The 16,825-nt window shown below is 42.1% G+C and overlaps 1 protein-coding gene and 1 long non-coding RNA gene across 2 annotated transcripts in view; both read right to left on the bottom strand.

The window, feature by feature from the left end:
• The window catches only part of RXRG (retinoid X receptor gamma), an 82,105-nt gene extending 75,832 nt beyond the window's left edge, over positions 1-6,273 (bottom strand). Inside the window, exons 1-3 of the mRNA XM_032291541.1 lie at positions 6,031-6,273; positions 4,604-4,685; positions 1,592-1,730 (exon numbers count right to left, since the gene is read on the bottom strand). The gene's annotated coding sequence lies outside the window, so the exon portion shown is untranslated. The remainder of the gene's footprint in view (positions 1-1,591; positions 1,731-4,603; positions 4,686-6,030) is intronic.
• A 1,091-nt stretch (positions 6,274-7,364) lies between these two features.
• On the bottom strand, positions 7,365-13,614 carry LOC116560233. The gene is made up of 4 exons (XR_004272864.1): positions 13,319-13,614; positions 10,254-10,351; positions 8,424-8,625; positions 7,365-7,696 (listed from the first exon to the last, which is right to left on the bottom strand). It is a non-coding gene; the product is annotated as an uncharacterized LOC116560233 (long non-coding RNA).
• Between the last annotated feature and the right edge of the window lie 3,211 nt (positions 13,615-16,825).

Genomic DNA, 16,825 nt, shown 5'->3' with positions numbered 1-16,825 from the left:
CAAGAAGTGCTCCAGGCACTTAGGGTACATCCATGAATAGGCCTGACAAAGTCCCTCCCCTGCCTTCATTTGGTTTATGCTCTAGTGAGGTGAGGCAGAAAACGAACAAAGAACAAGTGCATTAAAAGGCCCGTAGGTGATGAGTGCTGCATGAGAAAAGAGGCACAGGGTAGTGGAGCTGGAGTGTGCTGGGGGAAGGCGGGGAGCTCTGCAGGTTACTATTTTAAATAGGATTGTCAAAAGCTTCATTGAGAGGTTGACATTTGAGCAAAAATTTGAAGGAGTGAGGGAGCTGGCATATGGATATCTGGAGGAAAGGCATTCCAAGCAGAGAGCCAGCCAGAGCAAAAGCCCTAAGGAACAGGGAGGAGGCCAGTGCAGCTGGAACAGAGGACTCAAGGGGGAGAGTTGCAGGAGATGAAGTCAGAGAGGGAACAGAAACTAGGTTCTGGGGTCACAGGGGTCCTGTAGGACATTGTAATGACCTTAGCTTTTACCCTGAGTGAAATGGGGACATGTGCAGGATCTCGAGCAGATGACTAAAATGCTCTAAGATTTGGTAGGATCAGTTGGCTGCCCTCTTGTGAACAGCTGTAAAGCAGGGACAAGGGTAAAAGCAGAGACCAGCCAGGAGGCTGCTGCAGTGTTCCAGGTGCAGGGACCATGGCATCTGAACCCAGGGGCAGCAATGCAGTGGTGAGGAGTGGTCAGTTCTGGCTATTTTCTAAAAGGAGAGCCAACAGGATTTCCTGAAAGGTGGGCTGTGGGATATGGAAGGGAGAGAGGGAGAAGGAGAGAGGATCCAAGTCAACCCTAAGGAATTGGGCCTGAGCAACCAAAAAGATGGAGATGCTTCCACTGAATGGGGAAGGCTAGCGGGGAGCAGGTGTGTATCAAAGATCAGGAGTTCAGGTTAGATGTGTTGAGCTTAAGATGGCAGATGACGGCTAAGTGGACCACCACCTGTTGGGGTGGCAGCCACTGAAGCCAGCTGCCATATGCTTGCTGATAACTGCCAAGCCAGAAAGGCAGTGCCTGCCTCCATTGCCCAGTCCCCAGAGTGGACAGCCCATGAGGGAGGCTTACTTCCCCACCTCATTTTCTAATCCCTGGGAACACAGCTGTCCAGGCCTCACTCCCTGGCCCACTCTCTATCCCCAAGATAGCTCTGAAGGCTCTCTGGCTGATGGGAAGCATTTCAGAACAAGTCTAATGATGTCTGGGAAATCTCCAAGGATGGGCCAAGTTCTTAACTTGCTCCTTGGATCAAACCCCCATCCAAGGAAGCCTGCTCCAGCCTTCATAACAATAAAAACTTCAGCTTAGCTAACGTTAACTGAGCACCTACTGCATGCCAGGCACTCTGTGGGGCACTTTCACTTGTATCGTCCATTTGATTCTCATCCCAACTATAGATGTTGTTATCCCCTTTTGAAGATGAGACAACTAAGATTCAGAAAGATTCAGACTTGCCCAACGTCACGGAACCAGTAAATATAGAGACTAATATTTGAACCAGCCTTTTGATTCCAACCCTGCTGGTCGCCCCATATCAAATTACTCATGCTTCAAGGTCCAGTTCATGTCATACCTCCTCAGTGGAATCTCTATCCATCCCCCGGTCAAATCTTCCCTGTTGCCGCATGCTGTGTGCACCTCTTCCATGGAACCTCTGACTTTGCTGGAACTGCTGTGACTTCTGTGTTCCTTCCCACTCGGCTACACCTTTCCTGAGAACAGAAGCCACATCTTTTAATCCTTACTCTTATACTCTCTCATGATCTTCCTGCCCCACAAATCAGTGTGTTTAATATGTTTACTAATGCTATGATATTTAACACTTTTTACAGATTCACATAGAACATTATATTTGGGTCTCGGCCAGTTGGGTAAGCATGAACCACATGGGTTCCGTTAGCCTCACTTATGGTTGAGAATATATACACTCAGAGAGATTGGAGGATTTGTCCAAGGCCATACAGCCAGATGGTGTGTTGGGAACATTCTAAGCTTGTAAAACCTAATGCAGTGCCCACTGCATGGCTGGATCAAGTTCTTAATGTACTGCTTTGATACAATCCCTTTCAGTGAAGCCTGCTCTAAGCCTTATGGCAGTAAAAATTTCCGACTCCTCCAATACTAATTGAGCACTTACTGCATGCCAGGTACTCTGTGAGGCACTGGCCTAAAGCCCCATAATGCCTTTTGGCATATCCTGAGCATTGGCTGGATCCTTCAAGGTGTGTCATCTCCTCCCTTTTCTATTTCCTTGGCCTCTCTTCCTTTGTCTCCTCACTACCATATTCCCCTCTTCATCTCCAGCTTTCAGCATAATGTCCTTTTCCTGCCCAGAGCTCCTAACCCTGAGCAAGAGGAGGTAAGCTCTGACCAGAAAGTGGCTCTGGGGAGAGAGGCCCCTGTAACACATCTGGAATGCAGGGTCCGAGTTGAGGCTTCTGGTTTTGTTATAGTTGTTGTTAATTTTTTCCCTAGGATATAGATTCTGAAGAGGCGTCTTGTTTTAACCACCTTGCATTCACCCTGTTGGTGTGGAAGGGGTCCCCACCCTAGGTTAGGGGATGGCAGAACAAATGAGAGCTGGCACTGAACAGATGAGACAGACAGTTTATTAGTCACATACACTCACTGCCTAAGAGAGGAAGATACCATATGCTACACAGGACCACACAGGGGGTATACTAGGGAACAACCAGGGGCTTTGTAGTATCAAGAGGGTGGGGTGCTTCTCAGTTCCCACAGCGGGAGATGATTGGCTTGTTTGAGAAACTCCACAGGCTGGCAGGAAACTGAAAACTGCTACTCAGGGATAAGCAGAAACTGTGCCTGGTCCCTTTGAAAAGGAGAGTTGTTTGACTAGGAGATGTCAGCTGCAGGAGTGGAGTAGGGAGGAGAGCCTGCAGTTAGGTCATTTGAGACCTCCCCAGTTGCACTAGATGTCAAGGAAGCACATAATATTAGGCCTTACCAAGCTATCTTACCTTCACCAAGCTATCTTTATTTTTTTAATAAATTTTTATTTTGGAATTATTTTTGACTTACAAAAAATTACATAGTACAGAAAGTTCATGTATATACTTCACTAATTTCCCCTAATGCTAGCATCTTATATAACCATGGCACCTTTATCACAACTAGAAACTAGCACTGATATAATACTACTATCAAATTACTGGCATTATTTGGATTTCACAAGTTTTCCCACTAATGTTCTTTTTCTCTTCCAGGAGTCACCTAGGGTACCACATTGCATTTAGTCATCTTATCTCCTTAGTTTCTGCTGATCTGGGATGGTCTTTCAGTCTTTGTTTTTTACAGCCTTGATACTTTTGAAGAGTTCCCAATGTAAGTCTGTTAGATGAATTTACATGCTATGGGCTTTAAAGATAATGCCACAGAGGTGTGGTGCTTATCATCATCACAGCAGGGGTGTATAACATCACTAGTGAGGATAATCCCCTCGCTTGTTTAAGATGATGTCTGCCACAGCACTCCACAAAACTACTAATTGTCCTTTTTGATATTTTACTCTTTGAAAATGAATCACTAAGTCCAGCCTACACTCAAGGGAAGAGGACTTAAGCTCTACTTTCTGAAGGAGAAATGGTCTACAGATTTTATTGAAAACTCCTCTGTAAAAAAATAGTTGTCCCTTCCTCTCTATTTATTTATTTATTCAATCATTTATTTAAGCCTGCATGGACTAGTGGATATATGTACATATAACATACATATATATACGTATATATATACACACACACACACACACACACACACACACATATATATATTTGTTGTTGTTAGCTATAATACAAGCCTATCATTATTTATTTTATTGCTTAAATTATTCTAGCCCTGGGTGGGAATGTAAATTAGTAAAACTACTATAGAACACAATATGGAGAGTCCTTAAAGAACTAAAAGTAGAGCTATCATTCAGTTAAACAATCCCACTACTGGATATCTACCCAAAGGAAAGTAAGTCATTATATAAAAAAGACACATGCATGTGCATGTTTAAAGCAGCACAATTCACAACTGCAAAGACGTGGAACCAACCTAAGTACCCATCAACCAATGAATTAATAAAGAAAATGTGGTATGTATATACCATGGAATACTACTCAGCCTTAAAAAGGAATGAAGTCATGCCTTTTGCAGCAACTTGGGTGGAGTTGGAGACCATTATTCTAAGTGAAGAAACTCAGGAATGAAAAACCAAATTTCTTATGTTCTCACTATATAGTCCTTACCCCTCCTTCTCATCTAGCAAAACTCTAGACATCCTGCAAGACCTAGTTCCAGTGTCTCTAACCTTCCTTCTCTTTATACTAAGAGGCAAACCCCTCCTCAGTACTCTCATAGTCCTTTATACATATTTCCAGTATCTTAGTCTAGAATAATGATTCAGTTCTATTTCTACTCCCCAGTAGACTATGAGCTCTTTGCAGGCCAAGATTGTGACTTTTTCATCTCTGCAGTGCCTGAACCTGACAGAATGTCTGACACAGAGTATATTTATATTCAATACTTGCTGAATTAATAAGTACAAGTTTCACATGTGTACCCAATCTTGATTAATTACCTCTACTAAGTGGAAAGGAGCACAGGAAAGGTCCAAGATGGAAAAATGAGATCCAATCCATTTCTTCATTGCCCTCCTCTTCCTTTGATGGCAAAAAGAGGAGAGAAAGAGAGCAAGCAAGATTAGAATGGGGTCAGAGCCTACTGCCCCCACCTATTTAAGAAAGCCTGAAGACATTAACTTCAATAAAATTTCAGAGACTTGAATGCCAGAGCAAGTATCTAAGAGGGTATTTCTAACTTTGAAGCCACGAGAAGGAAAAATATATTTTTAACAAACAAACATGATAAAATCATATCTAGTTAATATGGTAATACATTTTACCTAGGCATTTATGTCTATTAAAATGACTTTATATGATTACCTGCTTTACATTTTAGTATCAAAAGAAGTTATATACATATTTTAAACTGTACCTATGGCTAAGCTTAGTGGCTGAAATGGTATCACCAAAGTAACTGGTCACAGCTGTACTGGTGGCACACTCTCCAGGTTTACACAACTCAGGGGATTCCCCAAGTTTCTTTAAAACTAACTATAAGTCTATTCCTCTCAGAGAGTAATATTTTTCTTAGAAGTTTCATTGCTTTCTTCAAAAGGTGTTTGAGCATGATTATGCGTAAAGCATCGGCCATGGAGGATACAGTATGGTTCTTGTTCATGAGAAGTTAACATTCTAGATATTAGCTTATGCTCTAGGTTCAACAAGGAAAGTGATTACACCTTAAGAAAGAAATGCAGGCTGGTGCAGTGGCTCACACCTGTAATCCCAGCACTTTGGGAGGCCACAGCGGGCGGATCACTTGAGCCCAGGAGTTTGAGACCAGCCTGGGCAACATGGTGAAACCCCATTTCTACTAAAAAATACAAAAAGTTAGTCAGGTGTGGTGGCGCAATCCTGAAATCCCAGCTACTCAGGAGGCTAAGGCAGGAGAATTGCTTGAACTGGGAAGGCAGAGGCTGCAGTGAGCCGGGATTCCTCCAACTGTACTCCAGCCTGGGTGACAGAGTGAGACTCAGTCTCAAAAAAGGAAGACAGAAAGAAAGACAAAAGAAAGAAAGAACAAGAAAAAGAAAAAAGAAAGAAAAAGAGAGAGAAAGAGAAGAGAGAGAGAGAAAGGAAGGAAAAAATAAAGACAATACTTCAAGTATATGAAAAAGGGCTTTGATGTAACTGTTACTTTGATAAATATCAATGTTAGTGAGGTCCGACATTGACTGTCAAAGACCTAACGTCACCAGATACCTGCATTAAGTCCTAGGAAGAACAGGAAGGGGAAGTGAGGGAGAGGAAGGGAAGTGACTTAGGAAATGAGCAATAAAAGAGAGAAAGAGAGAAGAGAGTTTGGACCCAAGATGCCTCTGGCTACAGTTATTTCTTGTATTCCAAACAGCTGGCTGTGTGTTTGCAGTTCTGGATGACTCACCATGTAGGAGGAGCCCCTCGAGGAGAAAGGAGAAAAACCACAGAAGAGGGAAACCCCTTCAGCATCCTTGGGGTGTGGCTGTGGCATTCTGTCTCATGGCCTCACACAGGTCAGCTAACAGCTTGGGCTTCAGTGCTCAGAAGCCATTTTAAGATTTTAAGGATCTTCCAGAAACCCAGGGGCTCACCCAGAAAGGAAAGGAACTTCATTCAGCTTCCTTGTTCATAAACCTAAGAAACCATGGGTAAAGAATCTCTGCAAAGAAAGAAGAGATATATACTTGTCAAAATGGAGATGTTCACTTGAGTCTTCCTCCCAGGAAAAGAAAAGAAAGTCGGGGGAAGATTAGCCTTGAACATGGAATTTCATACATTACAAACGGGGCCGCACTGCAAAACCCATGCAGCCCTGTGATTTAAGCTCCTCCTGCATTCTCAGTGAGTTCCTAGGTCTTATGGACTGAATTGTATCCCCCCACCTAAATTCCTATATTGAATCTTAACCCCCAGTACCTGGGAATGTGACTGTAGAGATAGGGCCTTTAAAGAGCTGATGAAGCGAGGATATTGGGGTGGGCCCTAATCCAATGTGACTGGTGTCCTTATAAAAAGAAGAGATGAGGACACACAAAGAGGCACCAGGAACAAGAGTGCACAGAGAGAGGCCCCATGCAGAGGCAGCAAGAGGGCAGCCATCTGTAAGCCAAGCGGAGATGCCAAAGCAGAAACCAACCCAGCCTCCAGAACTGTGAGGAGATCGATTTCTTTTGTTTAAGCTGCCCATTGTGACACTATTATGGCAACCTTAGTGGACAAAACATTGGGGAAAGAGCTTCTATACAATTTGAATGTGGTGTCCCAGCAGGGCCTCAACCACAACACATGCCAGCTAAATCACTGCAGTTTCATTCCTATATCACAACCCAACTTTGGACCATCATTACAAGACACTAATTGAGTTTTCCCACCTGCCAAACACTATATTAGGCTGCTTTCTCACATATTACCTCATTTAATTTCTAATGCAAACCTGAGGTTCAAAAGAGGTTAACTAGTTTCCCCAAGTGTATTAGTCCATTCTCACACTGCTATAAAGAACTATCTGAGATTGGGTAATTTATAAAGAAAAGAGGTTTAATTGATTCACAGTTCTGTAGGCTGTACAGGAAGTGTGGCTGGGAGGCCTCAGGAAACTTAACAATCACAGCAGTAGGCGAATGAGAAGCAAGCACGTCTTACCTTGGCAGAGCAGGAGCGAGAGAAAAAGGGGGAGGTGCTACACACTTTCAAACAACCAGAGCTTGTGAGAACTCTATCACAAGACAGTACTAGGGGGATGGTGCTAAACCATTAGAAATCTCCCCCGCCATGATCCAATCACCTCCCACCAGGCCCCATCTCTAACACGGGGGTTCACAATTCAGCGTGAGATTTGTATGGGGACAAAGATTCAAACCATATATCCAAGGTCATCGAGGTAGGGCATGCAGGACCTGGGGTAGAAGCCCAGGCCCTCTGGTTCCAGGTCTGTGGTTCTTCCACTGCCCCAGGCCAGAGGTCTCCATGGGAGTTGTTAAAGACCAGAGATGTTAAGGACCACATGCCACTCTCACTTTCGAAAGTCAGCTCAGTCCTTCCAGCAACATAGTCACTGGGGTTTGTAAGTCCTGTGACACAAAGAGGAAAAATATGTGTTCAGTCCTAATTCTATCTTTACTGGACCATTCAAGCCCAATTCTTAACTGACCACATACACTATTTAGTAGCTAGTTATGAGGCTTATACAACTCCAAAGATATTATTAAGGAATCACGTAAGAAAGTATTATTGCTTTCTGGATAATAGGCCACTTTGCTCAGCTCAGTTTGCTGAGGACAGCTCTATCTGGAGCTCCTTGTCAATATCTATTTTTAATGGGATATATTTATAATTGGATGTATTTATAACCTGCTTTTCATGGGCACTTGTTTTCTTTCCAGAATCACACAGGCATTTTAATAGATTGGCTATGGCAGTAGAGAAGTGACTAGAAACAGTTTGGGCCTCATTGTCTGTGAAACCTGAGAATCCTCACTCCTCCGATGCTGGTGCCTGCGACACTTTGGGAAGACAGCAGCTTCACCACTGCACACTGGTTCTCATTTCTATAAAAGACATACATCCCTCCTGGAAGGGATGGAGGACATCGGGGAAATTAAAAGGTTTAGTACATACTGAGAGAAAACTTCAGTGGAAATTCCTATGATTTAATTCAGTTTGGCAAACATTTATTGTCCAACTATTACATGCTAAGCACAGATTCATTGACTGAGGTATGTTAATTTTAGCAAAATTATTGAACACAAGCATCAGAGCTGGAAGAAATGTTAAGAGATCATGTAGTCTGATACTTACTCTCACTTTAGTGATGAAGAGCATGAAGTCCAGACAGGGTAAGTGGCTTGTCCAAGGTCAAACCACTAGTTCCTGGCAGTCAAGGAGCTAGAATCTTTCTGAATCCTAGCCCAGTGGTTCCAATACACTCTGCAGCAGTCAGACCCTTATCAGAGTATCATGTCCAACTTAGTTCGTCACATTGTGAAAACCATGTACACATCTGGAAAAGATCCAAAAATAAATAAATAAATAACCAAAATTGCCACAGGATGGAAAATAGAATTTTTAATTAAGTAACAAACATTCCAGCTGGATATGAGGAAGCACTATCTGGCTACCAGGGTTATGAAATATCAAAATGAGCAAATCCAAGGAAAGCACACCCAGAAATTTTCAAAAGGACAAGAGATAAGCATCTTTTTTTGATTATTGGGGGGTCACCTGCCCCCAAACAGGGCACTGGAACAAATAAACTCTCAATTTTACCCAGCTCTATTGGAATTCATCTAGGATTCTATATGCCTTTTATAAGGCTTTAGCCAAAAAAACTGCTGTTACTGCATCATTGATCTTATTTGTTGAAATTTCCTCTTAAAACCATTTCTTTGCCCTCTTGTTTTTTTGTTTGTTTGTTTGTTTTTGTTGTTGGTGGTGGGTTTTTTGTTTTTTGCTTTGTTTCTTTTCTTTTTTTAATTTCAAAAAGCCTTTGCAATGAGCTGGAACAGAATCCGGGATGTCTGAAGTTTAAGATTTGGGGATTTTTAAAAAATTGCCAGAGGTGACATGCTGAGAGAATAGAGTCCTGACAGTAACCACAGGTCTAGGCCAGCAAAAGGTCAAGTCCAGAGTGAAGCTGGCTGACAGATACCATAGATCTGGGCAGGCAGGGGCCTGGAGATCAAAGCAGCATTATCAGGCACAGCAGAACTCTGACCTTAGAGCAGAATGGCCATTTGCTTTCAATACTTTTTACATAATCTCCTAAATATAGGTTGCTTGAAGTTTAAGAGACACGTCAGAGGCAGAATGGTGTCAGAGGCTAGACAGCCGTAGGGTCAGAGATGCTAGGACTACCTCGCAAGAGGTCATCCCTGTTCATCTCGCCTCACCTGCATGGCCACATTAACACCCCCAAAGTGTCCTGGGTACATCCAGAAAGAAAGTTTGGAGCACTTAAGGGGCATCCAGCACAATAATGAGATAGCCTTCAACATATCGGAAATGAGATCATGCTAAACCTCAGGTTATAAAGGGATCTGTCTCTATTTCTTTCTAATGTCATTGAAGAGATCTCTTTAAAAGGCAACTCTGCAATGTCCCTGAATAAATGCCAAAGCCACCTCCATTACTCACTCAGACCCTCTTACAGTCCCTCTTCCCTACTTTTTCTGGGACCCATCTCAGTCTCTGTGTCTCACTGAGGTTGAACAACAAGAAAATACATATTACTAGATAATCGACGGTCTCCCAAGATGTTGTTTCTCCCTCACAAAAACTAGAATAGGACAACTAGCCTGCCCCTTGAACCTATTGCTCTGCTGAGAATGAATCTCCATAGCTGTCAAATGTCAGAGTGACAGACCCTCACATCTCTGCTAAAGGTCACTTGCTAAAAGTCAAGGCTGAAAGGATGTACATCATGACAGAGACAAAGAGGAGCATATTAACCTCTTAGGCTTCCATATGTTCTTGGACACTTGCCTCCTTCTGGGCTTTGGTTTAGCTTTTTGTTTTCGAAGATTTTTGCAAAAGTACCGGATGTTAGAAAAGCAAATCAAACCTAACAAAAAACCCAGATGCTAAATCCATTTGTTTCAAGGCTCTCCCAAAAGCTGTTGGGGAATTCACATGAAAACAGGTTCCTGTTCCAAGGAGTTGTGAGGTTTAATTCATTTCATGCGATTCAAGGCTCATCCTGAAACCCCACATCCTGTTGATGTCACCTACTTTTGAGCCAGAAGAGAGAAGATAGTTTAGACTTGATGAATTCTCCTTCCCTCACAGCCTGTGCTGTGTTGAGCTTCTGCTTATGTTCACACCAGAAAAATGTTAAGAAAAAAAGCTACTGATTTTTCCTCATTCCTCCCCCACTGTATCCCAGTAAGAGTTCTATCTGAAGAATGTGTGTGCAAGCATGCATATGTATGTGTACACACACACACACTCATATGCACAAATCACAAGTATTTGGCAGATACTCAAATCCTTCTCTTTAAAAGCACTAAGCCACTAGTGAAGCAGTGTGCCAGGTTTCTGGAGAAGAAACAGAATGCAAGCGTGCTAGGCCAGCAATGGAGAGGCAGCACTCCAGAAGGCTGAGTCCACAACCGCCAGGTAAACCATGTTCCTGTTCACCTTTATGTGCTTTCCTGTATCTCTATGAAACCAGTCTCCTTGAGGGCAGGGATTCTCTCTTTATTTTGAGATTCCCAACACCTGGCCCTGTGTCTATATATGATAGTCACCCAACAAATGAATTTTTGAATGAATGGAGACCATCCCTAGCTATTTACCAACAATACCATTTAATCACATTTTATAGACAAAACTTCAAGGTGTTCAGGTCCATGTATAAAAATTAAAATTTATTCTTGTGTTTAATTCTGGAGAGCATCCCTAGCTACTTTCCTAAATATCTTTAGGAATATCTTTACCTCCACGGTGCCCAAGTCATGCCTTTGTGTCTAGGAAAATGAATATAGAAATTTCCAAAATAACATTAGGATGCTGTGTGGCTAGTTAGTATCAAAGCCAAATTCTTATCTAGTGCTGTTATGCCATATCTCAAGTTTGAGTGTGCCACCTCTTTCCTGCAGGGACCTAGACTCCTACATCTACCCTGGGTTCCTTCTATCTGACCCAAAGTAAACAAACAAAAAAGTTTCCAGGAAATATTTTCAATCATATCTGCCTTGCATATAGTAAGTGTTCAATAAATATTAGATTAAATCATAAAATCATATTGTCAATAACCTCTATCACTTCCAACTATAGGTAAATAAATTATTTTCTCTCAATTTTAAAAGTTTGGGTTACAACATGAGACATGTTAAGAAATAAGAATCTTATTTTAAGTTGACAAGTTATTTCTTATTAGAGCCATGATTCTCAACATTAGCTGCATGATAAAAAGTATTAGGCCTGAGGTACTTTTATAGTAGTAATCCCTCAGCCCATCCCCCCAAATTCTGATTTAATTAGACTGAAGTGGATTGAGGCACTGGCAGTTTTTTTATAGCTCCCCAGGTGATTCTAAAGGGCATCAAGGGTTGCAAATCACTGTTCTTGGCAGAACCCAACTTCTCCTTCTCAGGGGTGATAAATCTCTGCCCTAGCCATAATGAGGTTGCAAGGTGAAGAGAAGAGTGTATGGATTATTGGAAGAAAATATGCCCAAAGAAGTATTTTTAAAATATTTCTCTCTTAAACATAAATTTTTTGAATACTTAAAATGAAATAAAAATGCTAGAGCAATATGGTCACAGCATAAAGTTCCAAGCTCAGGGCCCTGTTTTACAGTCAGGTGCAATGGTTCTCAACTAAACTGCCTGTGACACTCAGCTGAGGAACATCTGAAAATATTAGTGCTCTTGGCCCACTCCAGACCCAATTCTATCAGAATCTCTGGGGCGGGGCCAGGGCATATACACACACACACACACACACACACACACACACACACACACACATATATTAATTCCCCAGGTGAATCTAATAGGTCAGGGTTGGGGACCATTGGTCAGGATAAAGCAATTTTTCTAAATATCTTGAAATTTAGATCATAGATTGTTCCATGTTTTTACACAAAAAGAAATTTTAATTTTCATACCTGGACCTGAACACCTTGAAGTTTTGTCTATAAAATGTGATTAAATGATATTGTTGGTAAGCCTAGCTATGAATTTTAGTTGGAATGTGGCAAACAAGGTGAGCTGGACAAAAAATGGTAAATTTCCATGAATGGTTGCTGATGTGCAATGTAGACATTTACTTGATAACCCGGTATCTTGTAGGGTAATGCTGGCACATGTCTGGATGTGCCCTTCACCCAAAACATGAAGTGAGTTCTGTAAAAAAATGTTTCTCTGGTAGAAATGTATCACCAGCTAAACATATATAGGAAGGGCCAGGTGCGGTGGCTCATGCCTGTAATACCAGCACTTTGGGAGGCCAAGGTGGGTGGATCACTTGAGGTCAGGAGTTCAAGACCAGCCTGGTCAATATGGTAAAAATTACTATTTTGTATTTTTAGTCTCTACTAAAAATACAGAAATTAGCTGGGCATGGTGGTGCACGTCTGTAATCCCAGCTACTCGAGGCTGAGGCAGGAGAAAAGCACAGTTTGCATTGAGCTGAGATTGCGCCATTGCACTCCAGCCTGAGTGACAGAGCAAGACTCTGTCTAAAAAAAAAAAAAAGGATTTCTAGAGACTATTTCCCATCTTCCCATTAACCAAGTGAATCAAAGTAGCACGTTAGGTTTCCGGAGAAGAAACAGAGTGCAAGCATGCTAGGCCAACGATGGCGACGCAGCAAAGGAGCCAGTGTTTGACTCAGAGGCCCAAGCACAATAAGCATGTAGATTGGTCTGAAGATCATGCAGAAAACATCAGTGGATTGGCCACTGAATCACTATTTTCCTTAAAATGAAATCCATTTCTTAAAAGTACTTTGTAAACTAACATTTTCAAGTATGCTTTTAATTTATGGCAAAACTACAATAAAGGGAAGCAGCTTGGTGTGACATAAGACCACTAACTAAGAGTCAGGTTTTGACACTAGCTACATGACTCAGGCAACATATTTTATCTTAGTATCTGGGTTTCTATGTCTTCATATGTAAAATGAGTCTAGTTTGATTCTTCTCAACCCTGTCTGATCAGCAGAATGCATAGGGAGGTGTTAAAACCTACCACTTTCTGCGTGTCTCTCCCAGACACTCTGATTTAATTGGTCTGGAATGGGGCCCAGGCATCAGTATTTCTCAAATATTTCCAAGTGAAGTCAATGTGGGCACAAGCTGAGAAGCACTGCACTGGATGAGCTCAATGTTCCTTTCAGCTCTCATCTTCCTTTGGGCTTAGGAGTCTTAGCTTTGGGGGCTGCCTGAGCCATTAGAAGAGTTAGTAACCAATCACGATATATCCCACAACACTCAAGGCTAGTATTTTGCCTCTTAAGGGGGTCACCATTTCTTTTATCTAACAATCAAGCTAAAAAATCTAAAAGTTTTAAAAATAGGTTCTAAATATGCTGTGCCTCTGACAGTTTGTGCTGTCCTGAGAAGATATTCAATAGCCCTTCCCATAGTGTCACCAAAAGCTTTCTTGATTCCACTTCACCCCTTCCCAATGTCCTTCAGGCATTTAGGCCTTGGACCCGCATTTGTTTTCACATTTGGACTTGAAGAGCTGATTCCTATTTCAGTTTGGATTTGCTGCCAGGTCTCCCAGCCCAAGTTCAGTTTCCCATGGGCTGGCTGAACCACCAGTGTAAAACAGCAAGATAACATCCCAAAGCTGGAGCTCCTCCAGCCATGTTATGCACGGAGAACCAAGTCCATGCTGGCCTCACAGGGTCGCTGTTCTCATAGCCAGGGAGCCATCTTGGAAGCACGATGGATGGCTCCGGCATTTCACTTCAACACCATCCAGTCTCTCATTCAAGCTGTTGAGAGCAAACCAGAGAGAGAGAGAGAGAGAGAGAGAAAGTCCAAAGAAGCACTAATTCAAGCCCAGTTTAAAAAATCAGTGGTTAAATAAAAGTTATGAACCAGACTGAAATTCTGGACTCTGATAAACTACAAAATTAAAACCAGAAGAAAGGTCAGTAAGCTTCCGAGTTGATTGACTGAACTGTCCAGTTAATTGCTTCCACCCACACTTCCTCTTGGCTATGGAGACAGATTCTCAATATTAAAACTTAGAAACAATTGCTGTTCCACCTGAAGGATAAAATGACAATGTAAAACTATACCTGGCAAAAAAGTCTGATCTTTGGCTCAAGGGATTAGATTGGTTTTAGTCAGGTAAATTTTATAGCCTAGAGAACTATTTTCAAATTGCTGCAATCTTTGTGAAACCAAGATTTTCTCAGTGTATGAAAGAGTTAGCAGGGCCACCCAGGTCTTTATATGGAGTCAGCCTGCAGTTTCTGGTTACCCACATAATCCTCATTTTCAAGATTAAAAATCATAGTAATAAGAATGTTTCTTGAGTTTTGTCATTATTCATCATTAAATTGGTCTAGATCCTTCATGCCAGAAGTAGAAACAAGATAAGACAGAAAGAGAGTGCTTAGGAAAAGGTCAGGGACAGATTTAAACATGGCCCACTAAGCAGGTCAGCCAGTTACCCTGCTCTTAGGCTACTATGCCAGCTATCACCCACTACATCCTTACCCTGGTCCCACTCATCACCATGCCCACAGAAAACGTCCAGAGGAAATCTCCAACCCCACAGAATAGTGAACGAGTACCCAGTTACCTTTAGGATTAACCTACCCTGGTAACACAGAATGTAGAATCCCCCTAGAAATACGGAGGCCAAGAATGAGTACCAGATCTCATTTGGAGAACACAGGCTGACGGTTTCCAAACTATTCGAGTACTGGTTGCCCACAGACGTTGTGCTATCTGCACCATAAGGCTGTGTAGCTCACTGGTGAATAACACAGGACTTGTAAGACTCATCTTGGTTCCATTCCCAAGTTCTACATTTACTTGCAGGGAGATCTTGGACAAGTTACACAAATTATTGAGCCTCAATTTCTTCCTCTGAAAATGGAATATGGGGATGGAGGCAATGCACAGCTGAAAAATAAGAGGGTCTAAATAAATTATAGTTATCTTTACTATCCTTCATAATTACCCAGAAAGATGAAACTATAACTGAATCCATATGGTAAGGACTCTTAGAGCTGTATTTTGTGGATTGGCTTAAGTTTTCAGTGAGTGCTTTTGACACTTCAAATTGTACACCAAAGCAGGGCATGTGGTACAAAGCACTGACATTGGCTAAGGCTAACATGGATATTTCCTGGAAAATGAGTAGGAGGCATAGCTGTCAATGGCTCTTAAGCCTGATTCAAACTAACCAAGCCAAGGTCAAGATGGCTCCATTAAACACCTTCACTAAGGATGTTTTCCAAGGAAAACAGTTTTATAACTTTCAGATACAAGCTAAAAGTGACACTGGGTTAAGGAAATGTCTTAAACAAGTTTTTCTTTATTTGGAGGTTGCTTTAGCAGTTAGCTTGAATTTGTGATTGGCATATTGGCTCTTTGTATATGAGCAAGAGCCTCCAACATGTTAGAATGGATTAAGAAAGGTTATACTCAAGTATTTTAAAGCTTTTTTAAAACATTCTATTGGTGATATGTCTAAGCCTCATAAGCTTTTGCTCTCTAGGCAGAACAAAGATGAACTCCAGTTTCTCACCAAATTAGCACTTATCTTCATTATAAAATGGGGGTAGTAGTGTCACTTTCCTTAAAGGACTGAGTTGAGGCTTGTAAAGCATTTAGCAAAGCATTCAGCACAGCATAAATGCTCCCAGTCAAGGTTAACTGTTGTCGTTGTGGTTGTAGCTTTGTTGCTGCTGTTATTCCATTATTCAACAGACCTGTACTAGACACAGTGAATTCTAAGAAGAATACACCAGAGATCGAGTGCCTCAAGATACTCAAAGCCTCCAGGGAGGGACGGATGTGCAAATGTGTTCTCATACTAAGTAGGAACTTCTTTGAGGTATGAACAGAGCACTCTAGGTACCCAGAGGGGAGCCAAGGATTACCTTCACAGAGGAGATCATCTTTTATATGGGTTTTAAGGAACATGCAGGAATTTGCCTAGCAAGGGAAAGGGTTTGCAAGGCAGAGAATATAGCATATACAGAAGCTTGAGTTAATGAAAGTCATAGTCAGTGAGCTTTGAGGAACAGTGGTGAGTCCTGGGTTACTGAAGCAGAGGTCACCCGAGGAATGCCAGAAGTGCTGGAGAGTTGCTGGGGGCCAGAGTGTGAAAGATCTTACAGAGTAAGACAAGGATTTGGCACTGATCCCACTAGCCACAGGCGTCAACAGATTTCACGGGGAAATAATGAGATTTGATTTATATTTTATGAAGATAAGTTTGGTGCCAACAGGGAAAGACAAAAACTGGAGTTTAAAAACACAGGAGGTAAGGCAGTGGAACAGCTTGGTGGGGAGTAATAGCCCCACTCACTTCACTGAACCCTCTATGCAGTGGCTGTGCTCAGAGTTGATCTGCTGCCACCGGGGCCTCGTGGCCCCCTGCAGTCCATCTGAAGAGGAGAAGGCCTAGGGGATGAGAAACAGGACTTCAGTTGGCAGCTCAATGCAGACAGTATGCTGAAGAGAGCTGCAGGGTTTTAGAACAATGCCAGAAGTTAGTTGTTCT

Source organism: Sapajus apella, unplaced genomic scaffold (genome assembly GCF_009761245.1).
Source record: "Sapajus apella isolate SASKATOON/1434 unplaced genomic scaffold, GSC_monkey_1.0 scaffold25, whole genome shotgun sequence".
Lineage (NCBI taxonomy): Eukaryota > Metazoa > Chordata > Mammalia > Primates > Cebidae > Sapajus > Sapajus apella.
Note: the sequence above shows the minus strand (reverse complement) of the source record. Positions and strands in the feature narration are given on the sequence as shown.